Source organism: Macaca nemestrina, chromosome 3 (assembly GCF_043159975.1).
Source record: "Macaca nemestrina isolate mMacNem1 chromosome 3, mMacNem.hap1, whole genome shotgun sequence".
In the NCBI taxonomy this organism is placed as follows: Eukaryota; Metazoa; Chordata; class Mammalia; order Primates; family Cercopithecidae; genus Macaca; species Macaca nemestrina.
Genome location: NC_092127.1, coordinates 67579578 through 67607119, shown reverse-complemented (window position 1 = coordinate 67607119; position 27542 = coordinate 67579578). Strand labels below are relative to the sequence as shown.

At 38.4% G+C, this 27542-nt stretch overlaps 1 long non-coding RNA gene across 1 annotated transcript in view; it reads left to right on the top strand.

Annotated features, from left to right (window-relative positions):
• The first annotated feature begins 1233 nt into the window (after positions 1–1233).
• Positions 1234–27542, top strand: part of LOC139362331 (uncharacterized) — an 81004-nt gene continuing 54695 nt past the window's right edge. Inside the window, exon 1 of the long non-coding RNA XR_011621004.1 lies at positions 1234–5010. This is a non-coding gene — a long non-coding RNA (uncharacterized lncRNA). The remainder of the gene's footprint in view (positions 5011–27542) is intronic.

Below are 27542 nucleotides of genomic sequence, written 5' to 3'. Positions count from 1 at the left end.
GTCTGAATCTCAAGCCTTTCAGCAATTAAGTGAATCCCTACTAATCCTTCCACCTGCACATGCTTTTTTGCACTGTGTATCTTCATTTTTCTTGCCTTGCTCTTCCTTTCTCCTCGTGGACCAGACTGCAGACTACCTTATGGCAGCCTCCCACAAGAGTTTAGCTACTCGCTGCCCACTGTCCCTTGGGATGCATACTTTTCTTCTTCTAAGAGCGTTGGTGACTCTCTATCCCTTTCTACTTCAGTATCTGCACTCACTTCTCCCTGTTTTGGTTCTGCTCTCCTGTGTCAGTGCTGATATCCAATGCATTCCTGCCTTCCTGCACAGCAAGTTACTCCAGTGACAGTATGAAACATGCAGGCTTCACTTGTCTGGAGAGTCAGGAACTCCTGCCAGAAAGATGCAGGCAGAGAAGGTTAGGAACAATAAGAATATCGGGAATGTAGTGTGTCAAGACACAGACTGAGAAACAAGCAAGTATGAGAGAATGGGCAGGAAGGGGCACAAAATTAGAAACACAGAAATTTAGGACAGGGTGCCACTATAATGAGAAAATTATTCTGAGGTAAAGTCTGGTTTGTACAGGGGCTTTTTCACAGCAGCAGCTGCTCTGGTGAGGGTGCATCCAAATAAAACAATGTGGACTTTTACCCAAATTCTACGTGGTCTTCACAAGACATGCCACTATCTTATTAACACAACAGTGACAATAAGACTTACTTGATATATTTTGTAATAATAATAGTAGCTGTCATTTATGGAGTGCTTACTGCATGTCAGGCTCTTTGGCAAAGTGCTTTGAATATAAGGGGAACTGAGTTTGAGGGAGGTTAAACAACTCATTCAAGATCACTCACCAAGTAAATGGTAAAGTTGAGATTTGAACTTAGGTCTTCCAAGTCAGAGCACAAGTTCTTAATCATTCAGCATTTTGCCCCTAAATGATATTCAACTGGACTGTGCTCTGGAATATACAGACAACCATGTCTTCCCATCCCAACCTTCTTACCTAGTTCAAAAAACTGGTGCTGAATAAACAAGTACAAAGGAGGCTGTTAACTCTCACCTGGTGTAAGAATGGGCATAGTGGTCATTGTCCACAACTGTACGGCCTTCTTTCGGGAAATGCTCCTTCCCCTAGTCTACCCATAAGCAAATACAAGTTGCCCTTCACTTACAGAGCACACTCACCGGCCTGCTCTGATTGGCCCAGGTGGTGATAGTAAACCGTGTCCCACTTACAGCTGATTGGAACAGGTTCCGGCCCAGCTGGGATGAACACAAGGAAGGCCAATCAGAGGGAGCCTCCCCTGTGATGGTTAAACTGTGATCAGAGGCTAGTCTCAGTCTCCCTCTGGTGGTGAAACTTGGAGGTATTCGGCATAATAGCGGCTGGTGGTCATATTTCCATGAGGAGATGCGTCTGAAAATATACAGCTGACCTATAGACAGAAACTGAGAGGTCGAGAGATGGAAACCAGAAGGAGAGATTAGGAGAAAGTGAGAGCAATAAGTTTTGAGACCTGGTATGAATTTCTTCTCAAGTCCCAGCTCCACAGTTGCCTTCGCATCATCTTAACCAATCCAAGTTGGGTTTAGTCACTTCCAACCAAAATAGTTCTGACCAAGACCATGAATTTTTAAAAACTCGCATTAACACATTAGGTCTATGCTTACCCTGAGAGAAAGGAGAAAATACTTTGTCTTCTACCTGCACACGGCATGCGTTTCACCTCTAAACTTAGACTGTGCAGCCCTAGAAGGGAGGGTAGTGGTGAGAATTGACAGCAGGGAAACCAATTTTAGGAATAATTTCTTGATAGCAGTCCTGTTTTCTTGTCTCCTTTGCCAACTTTCAATACTTATTTTGGAGGAGTCTTCCCGAACCATTAGGTAGCAAGAAATAAATTTGTTATGGTACCACATATTCCTTCAGAATAGTTGATAATAAAGTTTTTATCCTGAAGAACTCAGGAGCACATAGATAGAGGTTTTTTTCCACCCTGGACATGAACTCAACTGAGTTTAACTTAATTCATTAAACTATTCTAGAATAATTCAATAATTACTATGATGTTAAATATTAATTTATAGAACAGATCAACTAGGAGATAATTCTTCACCTTACACCCCCACCCACCCCCTCAAAAAAAAAACCATCATGGAATTGCTACAAGTATTTGGTTTCAGAGTGTAAGATACTGTCCTGACAATTTATAAAACCTCCCCTTATGGAGAAGCCAAAGGTCATAGTGAGTCCGCATATATTTAATTAACACACAACTTCTTCAGACACAATGTTTATTATATGAAGCCAGGCTACTAAGGACAGGTGGGCAGTCTGCTCACTGTTCAATGACACCTTGATTGGGGCACAAATGGGAGCTGAAATCCAGCCCTCACTTCACATCCTAAGCCACGCACCCACGAGCCTGCCTCCACCCACACATGGACACCATCTAGGTCAGTGGTGGCCCTACCATAAGTAAAGCAGACCTGCCTGCTACCTAAAACTCTTTAGAAGGAAAAGGCTTTCTTCTGAAACGCAAAATAGAAAAACAACAGAAGTAACCTTTTCCCTAGAAAAATTAAACACATAAGTGCCTAATAAGTACTTACTGAACTAAATGAATACACTATAGAATAAGTAGGGTAATAATTTTCTTGATAATCTGCCTGAAGGAAAATGTTAGCAAATGCTCCTATTTCTATGCATGGCTTATTTCTTCCTGATCATTGCTTTTTGTCCACTCCACCCAACAGCATTAGAATCGATGACACCTTTATTGTATCTTTTCTGTTTTTAAATAAGGACACCAGAAGATCAAGAAACTTCTTTTAATTTTTAAAAAGTTTCTTATTTACTACCAGCTTCCCTCCCCCATCTCTATCCTCACAGTGCCCTGAACTGCCTCATAGCACCCAAGAGTGGTGGGGAAACAGCTCCAGTGAGTCAAACAGAATTACATCCCCATCACTGGGGTTTCAGTTTACCAACATTGACAATGAATTCCTTTCCATGGTTCACCACAGTTTGCTTTTTTATACCACAGAAAGGTTCTGGACACGCATATGCTGCTTTCTATAAATATCAGCTACACATTCCAGCTTTCGAAGGAGCACATTCTGCTAAACATAGACTGTGGAGACAAGTAATCCCTGTTTTTCTTGCTGTATATCATGGCTGCTAATTCAGGCTAAGTTTTCCTTATTCCATCTCAGTTTGGCCTTGGTTATTTTGGGCCTTTGCATAAAGGTCACTGTATTGCTTCTAGTGTCTCGTAGTTAATGCCCCGACTAGCAGTATCTGCAGTCACAGGCTTCTGGAGCCACAGCTGCAATTCCCATTAACTAGAAGAACCACAGTGTTGCTAAATAGCCTCACAGAAATTCTAGTCCCAAAACAAGAGGTTTGGGAGTCTGTTGGTAATCGCAAGAGCCATAAGCCATTCGAAAGTTCAGATCTAGATATTACTGACCTACAACTTCCCCAGATGGTGCAGGAAGACTGACAATTTGGCATGAATAGCTACAGCTAGGGCAAGAGCTCTGTGGAATATGTGATTAATACCAAAGGCTTAAAGCGTGATTGTTCAGTCCTCCCAGGCAATGCCAACCTATGGGATAACCTGGGTATTATGGGTTCATAATACCTACGGTCCAGATGTGACTTGATCACATCTTCTCTTGCTTTCTGCTTGTTCGTTTTTGTTTTAACTTTTTTTTTTCAAACTTCAATACAAATTTGGTCTTATATGCAATTTTAATGTCAGAGTATGCCATTCACCACAAGAAATAGAAGTCTGTTAGAGCTACTTGTTACTGGCTCTTTCATTTTGAATAAATTATTTCTTTATGACCTTTGTCTCTTCCTGTTTATAACCTGCCATTAAGCTGTAAAATGCCCACAGGCCCATCAGTCACACCAGATCTCCACTGGAGTATTTGTCATCTGTGCAGTGCTTTTCAGTTTACAAAATATAACATCACATCCTTTCCGTCATAGATTCCCAGAAAAACCTTGTGAGGTAGAACTTGTTATTTTCATTTTAGAACTGAGGAAAATGAAACCAAACCGATTCCGTGACAGGTCCACAGAGGAGATCCAGAACTCAAATTATAGGCTAGTGTTCTTTCCATTTTAACCAGAGTATCTTTTGCCTTTAGAACTGTTGCAACTAGATGTGGTGGAGGGGGCACTGGATCTGAGCTCCAAGATTTCCTGTAAGTCATTCCTTACCAGCTAGGGGAAGTAGCAGTGGTTGCTTATTGGCTCTGAGCCTCAGTTTACTTTTCTGTAAAATAAAATCCTTTTTAGCTCTCATGCTGTATGATCCAGTGATAAGCAAACAGGGCCATCAGGAGTTTTTTTCCTCCAAGTGTGATGTACACATTTAGCAGCAGAGGAAAACAGAAAAGCTGAATATTTTTTTCTTTTTCTCTCTCCTCCTTTATCTTCATTTCTTTCTTTTACCATTCCCTTAGTCTGCTGCCTTTCAGTAATTATTTATACCATTCAAGTCCTTATTTTGTCAGCTGCTAAATGAAGAAAATAGTGCTGTTCTCACACAATTTTATGGAGGTTTACAACTTCTGTCTCCATCAAGTAAGTCTTAAAACAGCAGGTCCAGGTAGCACACCAAAATCTATGGAAACTTATATTGAATTGGTTTTTGGATTTGTTTTTGTTTTTAGCTTTGATGTTATGTTCTTCTTACAGCATTTTGTTGACATCTTTGTTTGTATCAAGAATGGAGAGGCCAAGATTTTTTTTTTTTTTTAATTTTTAAACCTCAATTCTAACCTTGTCATGCATGTGAAACTGGTACTTGCTGAAAACACAAATAGAGAAAAAGACTTTCCTGGGGGATTCTACAACAGATGGGCAACAGATCTACTCATGCAGTTAGATCAGAAGCACCCGAAATGTTTTCCGTGGACCAATAGCATCAGCATCAACTGAAAATATGTTAGAGATGAAAATTCTCCAGCCCCTCTGAAGACCTGGTGAGTCAGAAACTCTCAAACTGGAGACCCTAAATCTGTGTTTGAATAAGCCCTCCAGATGCTTTCGCTACGCTCTAACGTTTAATAACTACTTAGTTAGATTATTGTCTTATTATGGTATTTTTTCAGTTTTAGCTACTCAGCATGGCTCTGGAAGGGAAACCACTGAGAATATCTGTTATTGGAATGGAAGAAACTTTACATGGGGCCAGTAAGGCACAGCTGTAACTACAGAATAACAATTAGCTCTGTTGTAACACTCCATTACCTTTTCAATTTTCTTATTGCTACCTTGGACATATATTATTAATGTCCTTCATATATTTTAAAGATATATTAAACCTTAATTATAAATTAGCATCAATACATAATATGAAATGAATAAACATAAATCATAAGATACTTGTGATAAAAAACTTTTTTTTGTTTTTTGAGACAGAGTCTTGCTCTCGCTCAGGCTGGAGTGCAGTGGAGTGGCATGATCTCGGCTCACTACAACCTCTGCCTTCCAGGTTCAAGCGATCCTCCCACCTCAGCCTTCCAAGTGGCTAGTATTACAGGCGTGTGCCAACACGCCTGGCTGATTTTTGTGTTTTTAGTAGAGACGGGGTTTCACCATGTTGGCCAGGCTGGTCTTGAATTTCTGAGCTCAAGTGATCTGCACAAGTGATCTGCACACCTCGGCCTCCCTAAGTACTGGGATTACAGGTATGAGCCACCGCACTGGCCTACAGGCGATGTTTGAACCCTAGTTCAGTTCCACTGGGACTGGTCATTTTTCTGTAATGACCCCATTTGACTGTTCCTACACGGTAAATTCAATTTTGTCTCTTAGTTTTTGAGTAATCCTGGCCTTACAGGATCTGTCCTGCTAAATATTTCTTTCACACTGCCAATTCCTTATTCGATAAAATTTTGTAAGAGGCTAAGCTTGTTTACCCTGAGGAAAAAGTACCCTCCCTGAGGCATTGGATCTAGTTTGTGAAATCAGTTAGTAGCAGTACATTTCTGGAAAAGACAGTTTCTGTTTTGATTAGCACTTTAATTTTCAAGGTTAATACTCATAAGCTTTCCAAATGTAGAGGACCAGCTTTTACTCATTACAAACATATATTCATCTTTGGATAGCAAGACTTTGGGTTATGCTACCTAATAGCTGTGTGATTTTGAGCAAATTACTTAACCTCCAAGAGCCTTGGTTTCCTCATCTGCCACATAGGGGCATTGCTTCTGCCATGGACTCAGGGTCAGAATTCAGAATCTGGGGGGAAATTCCATTTGTTTTAAATGCAACTCAGCTTTTCCTTACACCCAGGTTTTTCAGCCTGTGAGAGGAGATGCAAAGGTTTTCCCTTCCCATTTGTAATGGGAAGACAATGGCACTTTGATGTTTATATTGTAGACTTTGGTGTGACTCCTAAACTTTAACATTTACTAGCCATATGACTTTGGGTAATTTACTTGACCTCTTCAAGGTTTACCTTTATATCTACGAAATGGTATAATAATATTACCTATGTTGTAGGGTTGAAGAGATAAATGTGCAAAATGCTTAGTCCGGCACATAATACTATTATTGCAATTATTTTACTACTTCTCTCACTGGACCAGAATAATCATTTATTTATTTTTTTACCATAATGCAACAAATTATAAGTCACAATTTCCTTCACTCTTTTTTCTTTATTAAATTCAGTGCAAAGCCATATCTAGCTATTGCCTGTATTGTTTGAAGCACACTTTTTGGCCATGAAGATGGGTTTTCTCAATTGATTATTGGTTCTGAGTTCTGAATGTAGATGTTTCATTTATGGGCAAATGACCAAAGGCTTTTTCTTATGGCCTGTAGCTTGTAGCCAAGCCTATGGAGACAATTTGGTAACTTTTCCCAGAACAGAAATTATGGGCCATGGTCCAGCCAACCACAAAATTCTTTCACCTTACATTGCTGTACATCGAAACATAAATTCCCCTCCCCTCTATTTTTTGTGGAAATAAAAGCAAACAAGAATGGTTTCTAAACAAAGGAATTTTAAAGAGGGGCTCTGCTGAATGCAGAAATTCTCTCTTGTTGCAGTCTGTCTCTGGAAACAGCACACATATCTCGCTTAAGAACAATAGGCAATACCTGTGATGTTTGAATCCCATCAATTACCACTAAAAGAAAAAAACCTTTACATGTCAGTATCAGAGGGTCTTAGTTCCTTTGTAGAAGATTTTCCTGAGGGCCTCTCATTATAATTCTCACAAGCTTGTTCTGAAAATCGTAATGTACATATACATACGAATGTAAAATTTAGGAAGTGCTAGTTTCTTTCTTTATATAATTAAGAGTACTCAAATAAGACAATTGAAGAGGGCTTGTGAAAGGACTATTTACAAAAGCATAAGCTGGATAAAGGAGGAGGTACAGGGAATGAAGAATTACCCTGGTGCTAGCAATAGCAGGACCCATCACCATCCCTGGGACTAAGAGGCAGGAGGAGGGGGCAGTTAAAGGGCCTGGAGAGAGAGCTGGCCTTTGGTAGAAAAATGCAGCAGCTGCCTGCATAGTCGGGCTCTTTCATCCTCTCTGATCTATGGTACCTCCTACAGCTACTTCCTGGCCCACTGATTCCATCTATAAAGGTCAGTGGATTCATTTCTTAGGCTGCTGTACCACAAACTGGGTGACTCAAAACAACAGAAATGTGTTGTCTCACAATTCTGGAGGATGGAAGTTCAAAATCAAGGTGTCATTAAGGCCACTGCCCCTCTTAAAACTGTAGCATAATCCTTCCCCACCTCTTCCTAGATTCTAATGGTTTGCTGGAAATCTTCGGCATTCTTTGCCTTGTAGAAGCATCACTTCAAGCTTTCATCTTGCCATGCTGTTTACTCTCCCCTGTCTCTGTCTTCACATGGCTGTCCTCTTATGAGGACACCAGTCATGCTGGATTCGGGGCCCACCCTACTCCAGTACACCTTCATCTTAACTAGTTACATCTGCAATGACTCTATTTCCAAATAAGGTCACATTCTGAGGTCCTGGAGATTAGGGACTTGAACATATCTTTTTTGAAGAAACACAACTGAGCCCATAGCAGTCATCCTCCAGAGCACAGGCAGATGGAGAAGGGTGAAAAATAGTGGATGGAGAGGAACAGGCAGAGGAGAATTAGTGTACTCTCTTTTCATCATGTCCTCCTTGGTTCACACTCCACAGTGTCCCAAACTTTGACATCTCTTCTTAAGCTTCATTTCATTTTTTATTAAAGTATAAGGTGTATACAGAAGTATACAAACAGTAAGTGTATAGCTCGAGGAATTTCTCGAAACTCAACATACCCATGTAAACAGCATCTGGATCAAGACACAGTATTAACACTACAGAAGCCCCCTCCTACTCCCTTCCAGTCTTTATCCCTCCATCCCCAAAAGAACAACCATCACTGCGGCTTCTAACACCATAGATACATGTTGCCTGCTTTTCAACTTCACATAAGAGGAATTTTACATCTGCACTCCTTTGTGTCTGTCTTTTCACGCAACATTATGTTTCTATGAGTCATCTATGCTGTTGTGTGTAGCTGTAGGTCATTCATTCTCATTCCATTGTGTGCATATACCACAATTTATTTACCTTTCTACTGTTACAGGTTCTTGGATAGATTCCAGTTGGGGGATCTGATGAAGTATGTTGCTGTAAACATGCTTGTACATATCTTTTGGTGAAAAGTTTTTATGTTTATGACTTTTTGACAAACGTTCTCTAGGAAGTCCTGCTCATTCCCTAGTCAGAATTATGTGTCCTCCTTGTTGTTCTCAAAATGAGCACTTACTGGAGCGTCAAGCATGAGTTATCGACATCTGTCTCCTCCCTACCCGCTAACACCTCTGTGAGTCTGTGAGCTTTCTGGGGGGAAAGATTCTGCTTTATATCTCTTCACATCTTAGCATGTGCCTGCTACATAGTAGGTCCCTAATCAGTTTGTTAAGTGAATGAATGGATGAATAAATGAATAAATGGGTAGCGTACAGACAACATGAATCAGGATTGGAGGATGGAATAGGGTCTGATGACAGTCGACTCACCTTCAAGAGTCTGGCGCACTGGCATCTTGTGATGTTATCTCCTGGCTTCCACCTGCCTTCCTTCAGAGTCCTCTCACTTTAGGATTAGGTGTCTCTGCAGATCACATTTTCTTTTCAGTGCATTATCACTAACATGAATTCTTCTGACCAGGGCCTTTGTGTATATTGAGAATTCTTCCCTATTCTCTAATATTTTACATATTTTTTCCTTTATTTCTCCCTTTGATATTTAGACATGACTCAAGTTTTCTTTACCATGAAATACTGTTTTATTTTCTGAATCTATGATTTACATCTTTTGCTCCCATTCTGTCTGCTCTCCAAATCTGCAGCTCTTTCAAAATTCTCTATGAATGCCAAGGCCTCCACATTCTCCTGGGACTCTAGGTTTCCAACCTTGGAGTTCATCTTAGTCACTGCTTCTGTGACCTGTTCTTATCTTTCCTTCTTACTTAATCTGCTGCCTCACCTCATTCATACTTCCCCTTCCCCTTTAACGTCTTTCTTACTAATTCCAGAGTTACTACATCAGTCAATGTCCTACTCACCTCTCACTTATGTTCATAATAGCCTCTTAGCTGGTCTTCCTATCTCCTTTATTTCAATTTGTCCTTCACATACAGAATAATTTTCATCACTCACTCATGAAATGAGAGACTTCCAATTGCCAACCAGATCCACCTCAATTCTCTCCAATCTTATGACTCCTTACTTAGTGTCATAACTATACCTGCCTTTGTAGAACCAGTTCCCCACATTTTTCCAGCTGTCATCATCATGTCTTTGGTCATTGCTCATTTAACAAGAGCTCTGAACTTCTGGTATGAAACAGAAATGAATTCTAAACTGGCTTTCCAATGACAAGGTAGAGAAAATATCAAAACACAAGGCAGAAAGGGTGTTTCGATAACATTTTCCCTTTTGAAAGCATTTGTTATTTTCATAGCATTATTATCCTTAATTTACAAAAATTCTAAAATTTGGAATTCAGCTGGTCAAGCTGATATTTTGCAGCCTTAACAAGTATGTCCTAACACTGCAGCCTGTGCTTCACACAAGCATATTCCCACAGTTAGATAACAAGCTAAGTTTTAATAACATCAATCATTTATAAATTATATGGGCTAAAGTGTGACTAATAGCTTCATTACTAAGTGAAGAAGTATATTGGAAATTAAGTCATTTAATAGTGCCCAAAGTAGGTAATCATTTGGTAGTAAACTCAAGGCTAGTTTAACTGCTACGTATAATAAGATATTTATATTTTTGTAAAATGACTTCAATATTAAGAATCAAAGGTTAGAACTCAGTGGTCTTCTCTTTTGTCATGAACACATTTTAATTTTTATAGCAGAAACAAGAGACTATTTTTATTATACTATTTATGGTAGCCAATTATCTCTTTGTAAAAAGAGATTTCATATAACCTATTTTAGGGAAAAGAGTTAAGAATCTATTTTGGTTTTCAGTGTCCAGATATTTTGCTCCTTCATTTTATATCATAGTTATATATTATAATCAGAGTGGGGTTTTTGTGCATGGTTTGATTTGGACGAAGTTACTGTAATTCAGAGAGGATATTAATCTCTGCCAGTCACCAGTGTGAATATAGCTCAAGATTGCTCAATTCTTATACTGTTTCCAGGAATAGATGAGAATAGAGCCTAGTGGGGGCAGGGCTGGCTGAGCCATCCTGGGGGAAGTAGCTTTATTTCATGAATACTAGAAGAAAAATTTGGTATATGCACATTTGCGATTACTTGGTTTTGTAGCCAAACATTACTCTCTTTTTATGGTTTCTTCTCAATGAAGCCAAACATGCTCCAGTGTTTATTGGTGGTGTCAGTTTGATCCCTGACTTTATCAAAATGTCATTCCAATACTCTTCATTGTGGTTTTAGTCTCAGCTAGGTAAATTCTTCCTGAATTTGCTGTTGTCTGTCTTAAGAGAGGCCACATTTGAGTTGGAGCATAGTGATGATAGAGGCATAGGTACCTGCTGAGCCAGCTTTGGGGAAAGGGAACTTGGCTTTCTGAGTATTACATTTATTTTTCACAGAATTTTGACTCAACTGAAATTTCTACGTGTGAATGTGTAACAAGTTGAAATTTTAGGTGAAGAATTGAAGTATTCTTCTATACTACTGTATAAAATTATACCTCATTATAAAGAAAATCTGCTGTAGTGTAACTAGTTCATTGCCTTATTAAGAGAGATAATGGTTCACAGTATTTTTGTAAGTAATATATTACCATATAAACAATGATAATTATTATAACCTTAACAAGTAGGAACCCTATGGCTGAAGCAGTAAGATGAAAGTTCTTTTTTTTTTTTTTTTTTTTTTTAAGACAGGGTTTCACTCTGTCACCCAGGCTGGTGTGTAGTGGTATGATCTCAGCTCACCGGAGCCTCGACTTCCTGAGTTCAAGTGATCCTTCCACCTCAAGCCCCCAAGCAGCTGGGACTACAGGCATGTGCCACCATGCCTGGCTAATTTTTGTATTTTTTGTAGAGACAGGGTTTTTCCATGTTGCCCAGGCTGGTGTTGAACTCCTGAACTCAAGCAATCTGCCCACCTTGGCCTCTCGAAGTGCTGGGATTACAGGTGTGAGCCACTGCCCCTGGCCCCCCAAAGTTCTTATAGGGCATCATAGGTAAGTAAGCACATGAAAGACCCAGCAGTGTACAACAATGTTCCTAGATGAAAGACACAACATAATATCTATAAACAGAATCCTGGGCCTTCTTGGTTATTTATAAACACTGTATGGAATTCTTGTTGAAGACACTTCTCCTTTGCTTGAGTCTAAATTCCTCAAGGGCTTGTCCCTTTATTAGTGGTTGACATCACAGATAATGTGTTCTAATGTGTGTTCTTTCTATTGAGGGCACTATTATAGCCAAAATGTTTCAAAAATGTCAATGTATATTTATATTTTATAGAAGTTGTTCAGTGTAAGCATGGAAATATTCACAGCCTGCAGCCCTCATAGATCAATGCACCAAAGATCATTTTGTCTTTTGAAAGTTAAAATTCAATTTACTGAATTGCCAATTTACCAAAGTTTAGTGATTTAGCAAAAATGGTTTTAATATTTGAACAGGAATTTTAGTTACTGATGATAAAACATACAAAATTAATGCTGATATGCCATTTGAAGAATTTGCCAAAAAAAAAAACCCTGAAAATGTTTCAAGTTTGAATAAATAAAAAACATCACCCAAGAAGTAGTCAAAACAATCCTAGCACATATGGAATGCTAAAGGTTTGGTTTCCAACAAGGGGCAATGGTAATGTGTAGACTTGGTGGCAATTTGTTAAAAGACTTGCTATGAAAATCTTACTAAAGCATTAGGAGTGCCAAAAGGGAACTCAGAGAACGCTCTGTAAATGGGCCATGTGATTAGTGTGAACAGAGAAATAAATCAGCTAGAACAGGATAGGAGAAACCACACCAACTCCAACATTGGCTACCAGTGGTTAAAAATGAGTTGAAGGTTGATGTGCTACCTGAGAAACTGGAAACATATCTTTAAAATGCTGTGTAATTGGGAAAATGTAAATGGCATTAAATGAAATTTCTAGTTACCTTGTTAATTTTCCCAATTTGAAGAGTTTTGCTCTGTGTCGTAAACTATACAGTTGTTTTTGTTTTGTTTTCCTGAATATTCCTGCAGAGTTAGTGTAACCCAATCACAAAGACATTTCATCGTTTGGCATCTATGTTGTGAGCGGCCATACTCAGTGAATAATGGAACTGATATTTGCATTCCAATGTGGGTACTCCTCGCAGTGGTGGCTGTCCCAGAACCTCATTGTCCAATTCTGGCTTCTTGGTGCTGTCAATAAATTACCAAAGGCCCAGATGATTTGATGATATCAGCTACCAGAATTGCCAATGCCACTTTTCTTAGTTTTTATTAGTAACATTTATTATTGCTATATAATATTGTTGGTAGAAGTTTCTCATGTGTTAGGCCAACAATGGTGGAAACTCACTGGTAGCAATCTAGAAGCCCAATACACTTACCCTAGAAATAGTTCAGGGCAGATTGGGCTTCCCCTAGTATGATATGATTGTCCTAGAAAGCAGTGAAAGTTTACTCCAATCTAAGCAACTGGGACAAACGCCAAGACTAGAAGCATGGATGGCAGCCTGAGGACATAGGGCTACAAACATTTTCAGATGGAGGGTAGTGAGAAGTGGTGAGTGGTTTTAAGTTTTTGTTTTCACACTGGTGTCCCAGAATCTAAGTTTCTTTGATACACTGAATTATGACTATGGAGTTATTTTCATTTTTTATACCCAGAATCTTATAAAGAAAAATTCCTCTCTTCTGCCAGTTTGTTTCATCAAGGATTATGACATTACAGCAATGAATGAGGTTCACTATATGCGAGGCATTTATGTTGAATTCCTTATGTGGTTGCATATTTGTCATGCCAGAAAATTTTCAGTATCAAATATATGTGCTCCCAATGCCACATAGTGGAATGTCAAGCTATTTAGGAAAGGTTATCTAGATTTTTGATAAATTCCATTATATTTTTTCACTTAATATGTGTAGTAGAGCGTGAGTGGTTTTTGCTTACGACTGCTCTTACAACTTTGCCTTCTGGAACCACATGTGTCTGTTGATGTCAAGTGGAGTGTATCTAAACTCTCCTGTACCTCTTTTCCATCCTATACTTGTTTCTAAGGATGGTCAAATTTTGAGTCAGGTAAAAGCTGAAGACTTGTATGTCTCCCCTTTCCTTCACACCCACCAGTGTTTTCATTACAAGTTCTGGGTAGTCAGTATGGTCAGAGACTGTTTGGGGAATAGAAAGATAAGATCAAAGTGCCAGCATGATTATACATACCACATGAATGTGGAATTATATAGAACATTATGATTTCATTAATGCATTCTGGAATTCAGTCACATCTATGCAAATATCTCACCAGAAGAAAAGCAGAGTAAAGGCAATCAACTTGCTTTCCCATTTTGTGTGTCAAATGCTTTCAAAATCCTCACTTTGAAAAGAAAAGGCTTTGCAGAGGTGAATTCTTTCTCACTGTTTCAATGACAGGTAAGGAAAATGTGCCCCACCAACCACCTCACCTAGTGTGGCCCCCAGGTGCTTCAGCAGCCTGTAGGCCACCCATTACTTTCTAACCCAGTCTTTGTGAAGAAGCAAACAGCTCACTTCAGGCTTTCCTAAGATTGTATTTCTGTACTGGTCTCTTGACTCTTCAAAAATCACAGTCCTTAGCGCTGTCAGGAACCATGCCAAATGGATTGCCAAAAAGTTTTTTAAATAATAGCATCTCATATGAAAATTATTATGTTACACTGATAATTTCTCTTTTGAAATTTTTTAAATGTTTTTGGATTCTTATTCCAATATCCCAGGTAGTATTAGTTAATATGCAAAGAGTAACCCTAATTGAACATCAATAATTGCCAAAATTAATCATTTCTCTAAAGGTGCTAAGGCTATTAAAACCATGACTGTAAAACTGTCCTGTTTCCAAATGTGTCAGTATTCTTATTTTTCGTATCCACAGATGACAAAATATGCAGAATTAAGGTTGATACTTAGCGCAGGGTCTGGCATACAGTAGGGCATCCAGTGAACATTTATTGAAATAAACGTTGCTTGGGTGCTGTTGACCGGTCAGGCTTATTTCGCAAATCTCCCTCACTGGGAGTTTTCTCTAGGGAGCCCTCGTCATTCTCAGAGCTATTATTTTGGTTTCCCTTGCCTTTCATCTGTCATATAAGTCTGAACACAAACCATAGAGAGCATTTGGTGTTTTCTTCCTGTTCAGTGTTTTTTCTTCCGTCCCTGTGTGAATCAATGGTTCAAAAAGATGGATATTGCCTGCTTCTTCTGTGTCAGCCCAAGCAAGAAAACTCGCTACAGATGTACCAGTGGGATAGTGACAACATTCAGTTACTATTAATAATAACTGGTAAGGCAAGTTTAAGGCCTGCTAAGGATTTGATTCATGAAGAGTCAGGAGACCAGTAAAGAAACATGATCCTAGTAAAGCCTAATGTGAGCTATTGGCTGTCTTCACAAAGGCTGGGACAGATAATGATGGGTGGCCTACAGGCTGGTGAAGCACCCCAGGGGCCACATAGGTGAGGTGATTGGAGGGACACATTTTCCTTATCTGTCATTAACACAATGAGAAAGAAGTCACTTCTGCAAAGCCTTTTCTTTTCAAAGTGAGGACTTTGAAACCCCTTGAAAATGGAAAAGTGAGTTGATTGCCTTTACTTCCTCCCCTAGGATTTAGAATTTATTAAAGTCCACTGGAAAGGAACAGAGAGCAGGAGATTGTACTTGATAGAATGTCTTCAGAGTTCTGAAAGTGGCCCAAATGGTCTGAATGTTGGGAATTCTGGCAAGACAGAGGAAGGAAGTTGAAGCTGTTTCACTTACTAACGTAGCAAAACCAAAGAAAATAGTTATATCACAAAGCAGAAAGCACCCTCTACTCCCTACGTCCTCCAATATGGTTAATGGAAAATGAAGTCCATGAATACTTTTCTTTAAAAAAAATCTCTGGATACAAGATATGATCATGATCTATTCTCTATTTTTATTTTGCTAGTATAAATGAGATAAAACCTTTTTTAAAATTTAAAAATGGACAAATTGATTGAACACTAGAATGGTTTACTGAAAAAAGAAGGCAAACAGGAGAAAAATTCACTTATGTTTGGTCTCCTAAAGGACTCCTAAGGCACAACAGCCTCTCTGCAGATATATTCCAGATCTGCGAGAATCTCTGTCCTTGCATAAGAATTGTAAGGAGTACTGATCGAGGTCTGCAAATACAAGATTTGCAGAGCATCAGTCTCTCCAATGAGCTTTACTGTCCAATTAGAGGAATGAGAAAATGATGACATAAAAAGACCGGGACTCTGGAGAAACTTGTACATGATAGTTATTGATAGCATCACGCTCCATTCCACTCTGATAGACCTTGTAGTCCTTGCTATGGAACCTTTGCTGACCCAGAAGTTCATGCCTCCCTCCTTTCTCAAGTAACTGAATAGCATCAAGCTAGGCCTCCAAATGGGACCTGCTAGATGATGCAGAGTGTGCAAAGACAGTGCAACTGAGAAATACACTGAGCAGGCAGCTTGTGTCATAGAGCTTGGCATTGCCAGGGTATGCATAAGACCAGAGAGACTATCATTTACCAGGATGTATCTTTCTGGGCTGCAAGTACTTCATATTTTGATGCTTATGAAATTACCTCACAGGGAGAGGGAAAGCAATTATCTATCAGAGTAATTTCAAAAAACAGCATTTTAAAATTCAGGATAACAAAAACACAGGGTAAAGTGGATTCCATTAATGAATCACTATGGTAGGAAGAGAAATCAACGTTCTCTTTTAAAGTGCTTAGAAAGTATTAAAGAAATGCCTACTATATGCCCAACACTTTGGAAACTGAGGAAATCACACAAGACCTGGTTCTATCACTAATGGAGATTGTAGGATTTACATTTAAGACTTATCTATAAAAGCATTTTAAGTATACATAATAGCTGTTTATGAGTGAGTATGTTTATATGCAGTGGTATGCTGGTAAATCAGTTCTCCTACAAAAACAAAAACCAAACTGACCTTGATTTGTAGTGTTTGCCAATTTCTGTGGTTTAACTACTTCCACCATGATTGAATGCAGAGTTGAGAAAAGATATGCAGGGTTGATGCTCACAAGCCAGTACAAGGCAGCTTCAGTACAGAGGTTATAGCTGTACTAGATGTCTGGGGAAGGGAGGCCAGCCAGTCAGACTACTATTAGGAAAGCTTTAATGGGGGAAGGCAGGATTTAAGAAGGGGAAGATCATTGTGTGGTGAACTCTGAAAAAATAAGGCTGCTTGGTTTATTCTCCACTCCCACCCCTCTACATCCTAATACAGCCTGTGAATATAGTAGATACTCAGTAAAGAAGTTTGTTGGAAACTATGCATTGAAGAAACACACCTCAAAATAATAAAAGCCATGTATGACAAACCCACAGCCAATATCATACTGAATGGGGAAACATTGAAAGCATTTTCCCTAAGAACAGGAACAAGAGGAGGATGTCTACTCTCATCACTCCTGTTCAACATGCTAGTGGAAGTACTGGCCAGAGCAATCAGGCAAGAGAAAGAAATAAGGGGTATACAAATTGGAAAAGAGGAAGTTATATTATCTCTGTATGCAGATGACATGATTGTATACCTAGAAAACCCAACAACTCCTCCAGAAGACTCCTACACTTCACACTGAAGTCAGAGGTGACTTCAGTAAAATTTCAGTATACAAAATCAATGTACAAAATCAGTTGCATTTGTATATACCAATAACATTCAAGCTAAGAACAAAATCAAGAACTTCATTTCATTTACAATTGCCATAAAAATTAAAATACCTAGGAATATATTTAATCAAGGAGGTGAAAGATCTCTACAAAGAGAACTGCAAAACATGGCTGAAAGAAATTGTAGACAATAGAAACAAATGGAAAAACATCCCATACTCATGGACTGGAAGAATCAATGTCATTAAAATGACCATACTCCCCAAAATAATCTACAGATTCAATGCAATTTCTAATTCCTAGTTCAAATTACTGGTGTCATTCTTCATAGAATTAGAAAGAACATTCCAAAAGTTCATATGGAACCAAAAAATGGACTGAATAGCCAAAACACTCCTAAGTAAAAGCAAATACTGAGGTGTCACAGTCACATTGTCTGACTTCAAATTATACTACAACACTATATTAACTAAAACAACGTGTTACTAATACATAAATATACACATAGATCAATGGAACAGAATAGAGAATCAAGAAATAAAGCCACATAACTACAACCAACTGATTTTTTAAAAGGTCAACAGAAATAAACAATGAAGAAATGACACTCTATTCAATAAATGATGCTGGGAAAACTGACTAGACACATGCAACAGAATAAAACTAGAATCTATCTCTCACCATATACAAAAATTAATTCAAGATATAAGACCTGAAACTATAAAAATCCTAGAAGAAAACCTAGGAAAACCTCTTCTGGACATCAGCCTATGCAAAGAGTTTATAATGAAGACCCCAAAAGCAATCGCAACAAAAGCAAAAATAGAAAAATGAGCCTTAATTAAACTAAAAAGCTTCCATACAGCAAAATAAATAATCAACAGAATAAACAACCTATAGAATGTGATAAAATATTTGCAAATTATGCCTCTGACAAAGGACTAACATCCAGAATCTACAAGAAACTCAAATAACTCAAGAAGAAAAAAACAAACAACCTTATTAAAAACTGGGCAAAGGATATGAACAGAAATTTCTCAAAAGAAGGTACACAAGTGGCTAAAAAACACATGAAAAAATCCTCAACATCACTAATCATTACAGAAATGCAAATTAAAACCACAATGACATATCATTTTACACCAATTAGAATGGCTATTACTAAAAAGTCAGAAAACAACAGATGTCGGTATGCATGTGGAGAAAAGGGAATGCTTATACACTGTTGATAGGAGTGAAAATTAGTTCAACCTCCATGGAAAACAGTATGGCGATATATCAGATAACTAAAAATAGAACTATCATTCAGTTCAGCAATCCTACTCCTGGGTATTTACCCAAAGGGAAAGAAATCATTGCATAAAAAAGATACCAGCACTCGGGGCAGGGCGCGGTGGCTCATGCCTGTAATCCTAGCACTTTGGGAGGCTGAGGCGGGCGGATCACAAAGTCAGGAGATTGAGACTCATCCTGGCTAACACGGTGAAACCCCGTCCCCACTAAAAATACAAAATAATTAGCCGGCCGTGGTGGCGGGCCCATGTAGTTCCAGCTACTTTGGAGGCTGAGGCAGGAGAATGGCGCGAACTCGGGAGGCGGAGCTTGCAGTGAGCCGAGATTGCGCCACTGCACTCCAGCCTGGGCGACAGAGGGAGACTCCATCTCAAAAAAAAAAAAAAAGAAGATACCAATACTCATGTTTATCGCAGCACTATTCACAATAGCAAAGTAATGGAACCAACCTAAGTGTCCACCAATGGTTGATTGGATAAAGAAAATGTCATATATATACACACACCATAGAATATTATGCAGCCATAAAAAAGAATGAAATCATGTCCTTTGTAACAACATCCTTGGAGCTTGAGGCCATTATCCTGAATGAATTAACTTAGAATCAGAAAATCACATATTGCATGTTCTCCTTATAAGTGGGAGCTAAACAATGGGTACACATGGACATAAACATGGAAACAACAGACACTAGGGACTCTAAAAGTGGGAAGGATGAAAGGAGGGTCAGGGTTGAAAAATTAACTATTGGGTACAGTGTTCAATATTTGGGTGATGGGTACCCTAGAAGTCTAATCCCCACCATTATGCAATATACCCATGTAACAAACAAGCACATGCATCCTCTGAATCTAAAATTTTTTACAAAGCCAACCAAACAAAAAAATTCAAAAATCCAGCTTACAAAAAGAGATAAATCAAAGCATGGTTGTGACCACTGTGTCTATTAAAAGAAAGAACTGACCAGAACATTAGGATAAATTCAATTAACAAGTTCTCCTGGTGCTTTTTATATCACTTGACTTATTAAAAGTGGATCTATCCACATACACAAAAGAATAACAAAAATAACGGTTAGGCTGAAAAGAATGGAAAGGTTTTTCTAAACAACACTTTTTTCTTTGAGTTAAGTCCCTTTGGTGCCTAGTTTGTTGAGTGTTTTTTTTTTTTTTTTTAAATCATAAAGGGATGCTAGATTTTATAGAAGGCTTTTTCTGCATCTATGGAAATGATCATATGGTTTCTGTTTTTAATTCTGTTTATGTGATATATCACATTTATTGACTTGCATATGTTAAATCATCCCTGCATTTTTTGGATAAAACTTCAAAATAGGCCGGGCGCGGTCACTCATGCCTGTAATCCCAGCACTTTGGGAGGCCGAGGTGGGCGGATCACGAGGTCGAGATCGAGACCATCCTGGCTAACACGGTGAAACCCCGTCTCTACCAAACATACAAAAAATTAGCCTGGTGTGGTGGCGGGCGCCTGTAGTCCCAGCTACCTGGGAGGCTGAGGCAGGAGAATGGCGTGAACCCGGGAGGCAGAGCTTGCAGTGAGCCGAGATTGCACCACTGCACTCCAGCCTGGGTGACAGAGCAAGACTCTGTCTCAAAAAACAAACAAACAAACAAACAAACAAAAAACCTTCAAAATAATAAAAGGCATAAATGACAAACCCAGTCAACATCATACTGAATGGGGAACAGTTGAAAGCATTTCCCCTGAAAACTGGAACAAGACAAGGATGTCAGCTTTCACCACTTCTATTCAACATAGTACTGGAAGTCCTAGCCAGAGCAGTCAGTCAAGAGAAAGAAATAAAGGGCATCCAAATTGGAAAAAAAAGAAGTTAAACTATCAGTGTTCACTGATGATATGATTGTATACCTGGAAAACCCTAAAGCCTCCTGCAGAAGACTCCTAGATTTGATAAGCAAACTCAGAAAAGTCTCAGGTTACAAAATCACTGTGCACAAATCAGTAGCACTGCTATACACCAACACGAACCAAGCTGAGAATCAAAATACTCAATCCCTTTCACAACAGCTACAAAAATAACAAAACACTTACGAATATACTTAACCAAGGAGGTGAAAGATCTCTACAAAGAGAACTACAAAACACTGCTGAAAGAAATCATAGATGACACAAACATGGAAACATATCCCATGCTCATGGATTGAAATAATCAATACAATGAAAATGACCATATTGCCTGAAGTAATCTACAGATTCAATGCAATTCCTATCAAACTACCAGCATAATTTTTCACAGAATTAGAAAAAAAAATCCTAAAATTAATAGGGAACTAAAAAAGAGCCCTAATAGTCAAAGCAATCCTAAGCAAAAAGAACAAATCTGGAGGCATTCCTTTACCAGACTTCAAATTATACTACAAGGCTATAGTTACTAAAACAGCATGGTACAGGTATAAAAGTAGATACATAGGCCAATGGAACAGAATAGAGCACCCAGAAATAAAGCCAAATACAACAAACTGATCTTTCACAAAGCATACTAAAACATAAATTGGGGAAAGGACAACCTATTTAATAAATGGAGCTAGGAAAAGTGGCTAGCTACATGTAGAAGAATGAAACTAGATCCTTATCTCTCACCTTATACAAAAGTCAACTTGAGATACATCAAAGACTTAAATCTAAGACCTGAAACCATAAAGATTCTAGGAAAACCTACAATTAGATAGAATTTCCTAGATTTTAGATAATCTAGGAAAAATTTTTCTAGACATTGGTCTAGGCAAAGAATTCATGACTAGGAACCCAAAAGCAAATGCAACTAAAACAAAGATAGATAAATGGGACTTAATTAAACTAAAAGGCTTTTGCACAGCAAAAGAAATAATCAAAGTAAAAGGAGAAAATATCTGTATGAGAAAATATCTGTAAACTATGTATCTGACAAAGGATTTATGTCCAGCATCTACAAGGAACTCAAACAAATCAGCAAGAAAAAAACAAAGAATCCCATCAAAAAATAGGCAATGACATGAATAGATATTTCTCAAAAGAAGATAGATGTAGGCCGGGTGCAGTAGCATTTTGGGAGGCTGAGGTGGGTGGATCGCTGAGCCCAGGAGTTTGAAGCTAGCCTGAGCAACATGGCAAAACCCCATTTCTACAAAAACTGTAAAAATTAGTCAGGTGTGGTGGTGCACACCTGTAGTCCCAGGTACTCAGGAGGCTAAGGTGAGAAGATTGCTTGAGCTCGGGAGATGGAGGTTGCAGTAAGCCATGATGGTGCCACTGCACTCCAGCCTGGGTGACAGAGTGAGATTCTCTCTCAATAAATAAATAAATAAATAAGATGCATACATACTAATAATCCCATCAAAAATGGGCAAATGACATGAACAAACATTTCTCAAAAGAAGATCGATGCATACATATGGTTATGGTTATGTATTTAAGTTTCTACTTTCTTCTGTACATTGGAAATGTCATAAAAATTATTTAAAATTTTTAAAAGCTGTGAGGAAAAGGGAATTATGCAAACAAAGGTGCAGAAGTAGAAATAAATGCAATCTGATGGCTTTGATCTGACTTGATCTCACCAAAGTGTGTCAGGGAACAGCAAATGGCCAAGAAACATATGAAAAAATGTGCAACATCACTAATCCTCAGGGAATGCAAATTGAAACCACAATTAGATGCCACCTTAGTACTGCAAGAATGGCCATAATTAAAAAGTCAGAAAACAATAGATGTTGGCATGGATGTGGTAAAAATGGAATGCTTATACATTACTGGTAGGAATGTAAATTAGTACAACCTCTATGGAAGCAGTATGGAGATTCCTTAAAAAACTAAAAGCAGATCCATAGTTCAATCCAGCAATCTCACTACTGGGTATCCACCCAAAGGAAAAGAAGTCATTATTAGAGCACAATTCACAATTGCAAAGATATGGAACCAACCTAAGTGCCCACTGATCAATTAGTGAGTAAAGAAAATGTGGTACATACACATGATGGAAAACTACTTGGCTATAAAAAAGAATGAAATATTGTCTTTTGCAGCAACTTGGATGAAGCTGGAGGTCATTATGCTAAGTGAAGTAACTCAGGAATGGAAAACCAAATACTGCATGTTCTCACTTATAAGTGGGAGTTCAGTTATGGGAATACAAATGCATACAAAGTGATATAATAGACTGTGGAGACTCAGAAGGTGGAGGTTAGGCAGGGAGGTGAGGGTTAAAAAAATACATGTCGTGTACAACATACACTACGTGGGTGATGGGTGCACTAAAATCTCAGACTTCACCACTATGCAAGTCATCCTTGTAACCAAAAGGTATTGAAATAAAAATATATATTTTAAGAAAAAAATATGCAAAATAAAATAAATATGATTCTTATGAAAAAATTAAATAAAGACATTAATATTCTTCTGTTAAAAAATAACAAAACTTAAAAAAAAAAAACAGGCCAGGTGCAGTGGGTCATGCCTGTAATCCCAGCCCTTTGGGAGGCCAAGGCAGGTGGATCACCTGAGGTCAGGAGTTTGACACCAGCCTGGTCAACATGGCGAAACCCTATCTCTACTAAAACTACAAAAATTAGCCGTGCATGGTGGCTCATGCCTGTAGTCCCAGCTACTTGGGAGGCTGAGACACGCGAACTGCTTGAACCCGGGAGGTGGAGGTTGCAGTGAGCTGACATTGCACCATTGCACTCCAGCCTGGGTGACAGAGTGAGACTCTGTCTCAGAAAAAAACAAAAAACAAATAACAAAAGCAAAAACAAAGGTGGAGAGATCAAAGTATAGTCATTGGTCACTTAATAGGGACACATTCCGATAAATACGTTGTTAGGCAATTGCATCATTGTGCAAACGTCTTAGAGTGGACTAATACAAACCGAGATGATACAGCCTACTACACACCCAGGCTATATGGGATAGCTTATTGCTCCTAGGGTACAAACCTAAACAGCAACTGTAAGGAATTGCCTACTAAATACTGTAGGCAATTATAACACAATGGTATGTGTGTGTCTAAACATATCTAAACATTGAAAAAGTAACGGAAAGATATGATGTTATAGTCTTACAGGACTACCATCATATATGTGGTCTGTCATTGATCAAATCTTCATTATGTGACACATCACTGTGTGACCAAATGTTAATGTCTATTAAAGTTGGTGGTAGATGCATACATACAGTTATTATGTATTTTATTTTCTGCTTTCTTCTGTACATTGGAAATATGTCATAATAAAAATTATTTGAGTTTTTTAAGAACTGAGAAGAAAAGGGAATTATGCGAACAAAGGTGCAGAAGTAGAAATGAATGCAATCTGGTAGCTTTGATCTGATTTGATTTCATCAAAGTGAGTGTGGCAGTGAACAGCAAAAAATGAGGTTGAGTGCAAGGATGTAGATGAATGGGAATCACATGTCAGTTAACTGCTGCCTTTCAAACTTCTTAAGTGGTGCCAAAGAACTTAATCAATTCTTCCTCCTTAGAATTTTGAATTTCTGTATTTGTGGAGAAAAATTGTTCACATCCATTAAGTTAGAATTAGGTGGGGGAGAGAAACATTTAATCTTATTTCATAGGGAAATAGCCTAAATAAAAACATTTGCTATTGTGAAAAAAAACAATGGTATTAAGTAGTGTTTATTAATGCAGAATGCTTCTATATTCAATACACTCCAGTTATCCAGTCCCCATTCCCTCCCCTAAAGGTATACATATTGTGAAGCAGCCTAAAATAGTGTCTAGTTGGACAAATGTATAGAATGGCAGAGGGTCCCCTGGATTTTATAGTTCATGTAAATTTACACTGTGTTGAAAGTCTATTGTTGATAAAAGGAAACAGGACAAAATGTTATTATCACAGCAAGCTGGCATTCAAGACACTGGAAAGGATATAGAGAAAGGCATTCTCCACTTTGCTATGTACATTTCTCATTACTGTATTAGCATCTTATAATCACAAATAACACCTTAGAAAATAACCCAGAGCACAAAAGCTCTCAAAAACATTCACTGTGTCATCAATGCACTCTACGTAATGCATTCAGCACCCCACAGGCATGCCATTAAATCACAGTAATAGGAAAACAACAACAAATTCTTGCCTGAAACACAGGATTTTTGCAACTGAGGACTGGGATTACTTTATTCTTTCAAGCCTTTTTTGTATAAAGCTTGGATAGATTAGCTGTATTAGAACCTATGTTAAAATAGAAGCTACAGTGATGGCTGTCTATTAAGCAAATGGGGTCACAAACCTATCCTCAAAAAGTTTTCAAAAGGGGGGATTTATTTAATAAGTGTACCCAATATCACACAATTGTTTTGCATCTGGTACACATTTTACTATGTTTAATAGTGATTTGGGAAACACTTTATCATTCCCCTGAATTTTCCTTATAGACACCTAAGTCAGAGGTGAAACTTGTAAACACTCTCTCTCACTATATCTTCATATACAGTCATTTCCCCAACCATTAAGTGTTCTGAGTTTACCTTTATGAAATTTTCAGAATATCTTAAGGAATAAAACTTCTGCCAGTTATCATGGAATTTCTCCATTCAGATAATCTTCCTCCTGCCCAAAATTAAATAATAAAAATTTTAAAAGGAGAATCTTTTCTTATTCTATGCTACTTTGCTTACCAAGTTCTGATGTTTTCCAGCCACCATTTATTTTCCTTCTTCCTTGTATTTGTAACCGTCAGAGTTGCATGTGAATGAGTCCCTAATAAGTTTCTGCCAGCTAATGTGTTTAGTTCCTTTCTTTTCATTACGTGATTTAAACCTGACATCCATTATACTATTCTTGTGTTTTTTGCTAAACTTTTCCCTTTGTCTTCAACTTTCTGGAACTTGTTTTTAGCACTATGATAGAAAAATAATAGAATATGTTTTTAGAAACAACTTTGGGCTGCATGTTTAAATGTAGCTTTCAGATATATAGATTTAAGTGCAGTATTCCAGACGTGGTCTACTAAGTCATATTACATTACATGAGTGTTTTCCTGATAAAATGGATGTTGTCCACTCAGGGGAGCAGGTTACTCAGATCTTCCTTAGTATATCTCCTTCAATCTCAGGCTCTCTTCAATCTGTTCTATGACTGTGTATCCTTATTTTAAATAAGTCCTTGACCATATAATCTACATATTCAATGCTTGACTTTTGCTTATGCTTTTTTAGTATTTATGCCTATTATCTTAATATTTATTAGGTTTCTTTTTTATTTTTTAATTTATTAGGTTTGTAAACCCTCCTGTGTAGAAAGAAAAAGTAAACCTTTTTTTTTTCTCATGAACTTTTTTTTTTATTATACTTTAAGTTCCGGGATACATGTGCAGAACGTGCAGGTTTGTTACACAGGTATAAACGGGCCATGGTGGTTTGCTGCACCCATCAACCCATTATCTACATTCAGTATTTCTCCTAATGCTATCCCTCCCCCAACCCCCAACCCCTGACAGGCCCTGGCGTGTGATGTTCCCTTCCCTATGTCCACGTGTTCTCATTGTTCAACTCCCACTTATGAGTGAGAACATGCAATGTTTGCTTTTCTGTTCCTGTGTTAGTTTGCTGAGTGATGGTTTCCAGCTTCATCCATGTCCCTGCAAAGGACATGAACTCATCCTTCTTTATGGCTGTAGAGTATTCCATGTTGTATATGTGCCACATTTTCTTTATCCAGTCTATCATTGATGGGCATTTGGGTTGGTTCCAAGTCTTTGCTATTGTGAATAGTGCTGCAATAAACATATATGTGCATGTGTCTTTATAATAGAATCATGTATAATCCTTTGGGTATATACCCAGTAATGGGATTGCTGGGTCAAATGGTGTTTCTAGTTCTAGATCCTTGAGGAATCACCACACTGTCTTCCACAATGGTTGAACTAATTCACAGTCCCACCAACAGTGTAAAAGTGTTCCTGTTTGTCCATATCCTCTCCAGCATCTGTTGTTTCATGACTTTTTAATGATCACCATTCTAACTGGTGTGAGATGGTATCTCATTGTGGATTTGATTTGCTTTACACTAATGACCAGTGATGATGAGCTTTTTTTCATGTTTGTTGGCCACATAAATATCTTCTTTCAAGAAGTGTCTGTTCATATCCTTTGCCCACTTTTTTTTTTTTTTTTTTTTTTTTTTTTGAGACGGAGTCTCACGCTGTTGCCCAGGCTGGAGTGCAGTGGCGCGATCTCCGCTCACTGCAAGCTCCGCCTCCCGGGTTCCCGCCATTCTCCTGCCTCAGCCTCCTGAGTAGCTGGGACTACAGGCGCCCGCTACCGCGCCCGGCTAATTTTTTTTGTATTTTTTTTTTAGTAGAGACGGGGTTTCACTGTGGTCTCGATCTCCTGACCTTGTGATCCGCCCGCCTCGGCCTCCCAAAGTGCTGGGATTACAGGCTTGAGCCACCGCGCCCGGCCATTTGCCCACTTTTTGATGGGGTTGTTTGCTTTTATCCTGTAAATTTGTTTAAGTTCCTATAGATTCTGGATATTAGCCCTTTGTCAGATGGATAGATTGCAAAAATTTTCTCCCATTCTGTAGGTTGCCTGTTCACTCTGCTGATAGTTTCTTTTGCTGTACAGAAGCTCTTTAATTAGATCCTGTTTGTCAATTTTGGCATTTGTTGCCATTGTTTTTGGTGTCTGAAGCCTTTGCCCATGCCTATGTCCTGAATGGTATTGCCTAAGTTTTCTTCTAGGGTTTTTATGGTTTTAGGTCTTACATTTAAGTCTTCAATCCATCTTGAGTTAATTTTTGTATAAGGTCTAAGGAAAAGGTCCAGTTTCAGTTTTCTGCATATGGCTAGTCTGTTTTCCCAA